The following is a 4,335-nucleotide window of genomic DNA, read 5'->3' on the forward strand; positions in this document are numbered from 1 at the left end:
ACGTAGAGGCAGTATCCTCATGGAGCCCGGAGGGCATACAGCAGGGTGGGCAGGCAGCACACAACAGCCCATAATAAAGCTAGATGGCTCCTATGGTAAGAGAATGGCTTGAGGCTGGTGGGAGTAGGACAGACGAAAGTGACATGGAAAGTGAACCCTCCTATGCCCTGTGCCACTTCTACATCCTGCAATATTTTAATTTCAAATTTGATTTGCTTTCGTTTGTAGATTACATTGTCATTGCTCCAAAGCCTTCCTTATTGGACTATATTTTCCTCACCCTCTAAGGTATGCTTTCCAAAGACATCAAAAGGGTAACTTCTTCACTGGTGTGGCTTTGCAACATCTGGCTCAGTGTCTTGCACATGGAGGCCACCCAGTAAATGATGGTGTTTTGTTGTTTTCTTTGTAAAGTACAAAAATATCCTGCAAAACACTGTGAGGGAATTAGGTTGACAATCAACAAAGCTTGTAACAGATAAGGTGCTACAGAAAAAGATGCCATTGTTGTTTAGAATAAAAATAGGAAAAATAAGTCACCTTTATGATTAAGACAGCGCTAATAATGAGACATGGAAATACGGATAATGTTTCTTCTGAAACATAATTAAGCAAAAATACTAGAGTTGATCAATAAATCTGTTTTCGACAAGAATGACCATAAAAATTTAGTAGAACATAAATTAGAGATGATAGTTGTTGAAAAAGATTAGCTCTGAGATCATGATTAATTTAGCTAATTATTGGATTCAAGATTTGTTTGTTTTTATCACCGTTATCACAGGATTAACTGATGTACTTGGTAAAAAGTACTTTCTATTCCAAGCAGTGATAATGCAACATGATAATAAAAAGTAGACATTCAGGGTCAGAGTTAAAAGTGAAAAGAATCCCCAGAGGCAGAAAACCTGGAGGCTAATTTTCCCTCTCTTACCAAGTCCTGTGAGCTTTTAAGCAAGTCACCTTCAATCTGGGGATTTTCGGATCTCTTATTTGCAATTTAACAATTGAAAAAGATTTGTTGAACTCCAAATTTATTTCAGGCATGTTTGAGGCAGATAGCCATCAATATGAAATATTTTTTAGCCTTGCATATTCCTTTCCATCTCTAGATTTTATGATTTTATTACCTATAACTGTGATTTTGAATATTTTAACCTACTGAGGCTATGTTTCCAACAAAATGTGACTCAGAACCGCAATATTCAAACCAGATCACATGAGCACTGTGTTAAATGAAGCAGGAGTGCAGGGCTTACTCTCCATCTGCTTGACATTTCCCTCCAGCTCCCTTCCTCATTACCCACAAAGGCACCATCACAGGACTCTGTGGTTTAGTCAATTACAATTTAATTTGAACTTGACTGACCCAGACCACACTCATAAATATTAGTTTAGCAGAGAAAAAAAAAAGTAGTCGTAATATATGCAGACATACATGATTCTCTTTCTCCAAATCTATCAATGTTTTCATACTTTGACTACATCTGTCCTGATATCCTTTCCCTGGCCTTCAAGGTAGCCCTTACTGTTGGGCTAATCAAACATTTCCTATATTCTTCAGCACAGTGCTGAAATAATTAGACTGATCTATCTGTCTTATGAAACTGGTACTAATTCCTGCCTCAATAATTCCAATCCATTGTTTCTTGAATTTTCTTCAAAATTCTTTTTCAGGATTAAGTGTTAATTCCTGCTTGGCCAAATTCTTCCAACTCCACTGTGTTTAAAGTCTTAGTGAATCTAAGCACTAAACTGTATTTTGCTTTGCATTACTTGCTATTAAGGAAAGCCTTCTTGACTCATGAACCAGACTGTAATTCTCTTGAAGGCCATATATAATCAACATGGAGAAAGGAAAAAAAGCTAAATTTTTCCTATCCTTCTTGTACCAATTTATCTACCTAACCAAAATTCTTAGGATGGTCAGATTTAACGTAGTCCTCAAGGCAAGGCAGTTCCTCCATTCTGAATAATTTTTCTTTCCAAAGTTTACACAAGTGGCCCCAAATCATCCAGACCATGACATAACAGAAAAATCTCTGTTTCATCTTTGCTCATATAACCTTTGCTTGCAATGCCATATTTGCTTCCTTCCAGTCTTTGGGCTTAGCTACTGTTGAATTTCAAATTAAACATTGAAAATAGCATAATTATTTTACTTCTTTTTTCCACAAGGCAGAACCTTTCAATCTCTATGTTTAGCAAAGAGTATGAATAATAATTTCAGCACATTTTTCATCTATTAAAGCCCATGTACTGAATTCAATAGAATAAAATCCTATAGGCAATACAGTGAAATAAATTTTTGCCGCCAAGTATCACCGATGCTAAAATAAGTATAGAATAAATGTGCTTTAGATTTAGTTATTGATTAAGAAATCTTTAGGTAGTGAGGAGGCGGTAAAGTTAAGTAATAATATTTTAATTTCCCCAAGTCTTGCTTACTTTTAAAAATGTATGATTTATTACAGAAAATACACTTACATTGATATTAGTTAAGTAACAATGAACTGAGTTTTTTTCCAAAAGCTGCAGAACTTCTGCTTCTGAAATTATTGTGTAATATAATTGTAGAAGCATGGGAAGATGCTTTCTCATGGAGGCTATCAGTATCATGGCAGTTTTGTTTCAGACCAAAACTATGCAAGTTTGGATATAATTTGTTCTATATCATTAAGAAAGACTCTGGAACTAGAGTAAATCATCTTGAATTACAGCATGAAAGATATGGGGGAAATCTCCTATTTTATAAAAAAAATTATTAATGAGTTTGCAGGGTGCTGTAAAATGTAGAAGGCACTTTCATTGTATTTTTGCATTTTGACCTCATAAAAATCTGAGGTAGTATGTATGCTATCATACTTACTACAGTAATACAGAAACCAAGGCTTAACAATTGATTTAATTGATTTGTTTAAAGTCATACTGAATTTTATAGCCCAGACTCAAACTCAGGTTTTCAGCTACAGAAACTTGTCCTTCCCTCACAATATCCTGCTTCTGTTGGTGCACGATTTTGCAGATGTAATCAATTGAGCTCATCCACTGTGCAAGAGTAGGCTGACAATGTTCTGGGTTTTTGTTTTTACTATTTGTACTTACAGAACACAATCTGTCATAACCATAGGGGTTAAATAATTAATTGACTCCTCTAACCACACAATTTTGTTTTGAACAGCTGTTATATACCAAACAACCCTAGATTCTAGGAGTCTGTTCATGGATGCAAGTGAAATTTGTGCACCATTGAAAACTAAAAGTTTAAATACAGAGGAAAGATTTACATTGAGAAATTTAAGAAATCAGTACTGCAATGATTTTTGGGTGGTGTGTGGTTCACAGGGCCTAGAAGGAAGTGTGAGGAAGGCTTATGGAATGTTGGCTATATGGGTGTGTTCAGTTTGTAAAAATTCAATATACTGTACCCTTATGATAGGTGCACTTTTCTGTATGCATATCATGTTTTAATAAAAACTTTCAGAAGTCATTCAGTTTATTATTTTTGTAAATGGGTACTTTATAAAAATTGATTTATACAGATTAATGGGATTGAAATTTGAATAAGATATTAGATCAAAAAACAATATTTTTACTTTGTCATTTAATATTTGAATATATTTAAAATACCTGTATCTCTTACAAGCATGACACACACATATGTAGCAGTTAAATAAAAATGTAAAAAATAATGAAAGGTTTATTTACAATATCAAAAACATTTAGAGATGTTCTTGGAGGAACACATATCTATATTTCATGGAAAAATCTAGAGCTAAATGCAAAAGTAGTTAATGCTAGCTAGGAAATTGCTAAGTTGAGGTGTAAACACAAATTCAGGGGACAAGGTTAAGTTCCTAACATGAAATATGAGATGAAGCATTCTAAATAAATGCCTTGGATATTGTAATGGACACAGTTGTTTTACACCTCCACGGCTGATCTAAAACTCATTCATGTTTGCTGACATATTATCTATCATATATAAGAAATTTAAACCAAAATACCTTCCTTACCAAAAAACACCTTTTGTGACAAATGTGAAAGCAATGTGAAAATTCAATTCAAAGTCTCAGGGAGATTTTGCTCAGTAATGAAATAGTTTGAAATGATCTATTGAAAAAAAATCACTTTGGGGTTTGAAGGCTGATGTTATTCAGAAAAATATATATCTAATGAGCAAAACTTGTTAAATGTGGTACTGATCTGAGGTTTGGCATTGTAATTTTAATATCTATGTCCCTGACAACAAAAATTACTTTGCCTACATATTGATTTTTGACATAGTTGCAGTACTTGCTTTGAGATTTTAACACATGATAAAACATATTTTAT

Source organism: Choloepus didactylus, chromosome 4, assembly GCF_015220235.1.
Source record: "Choloepus didactylus isolate mChoDid1 chromosome 4, mChoDid1.pri, whole genome shotgun sequence".
NCBI classification, from domain to species: domain Eukaryota; kingdom Metazoa; phylum Chordata; class Mammalia; order Pilosa; family Megalonychidae; genus Choloepus; species Choloepus didactylus.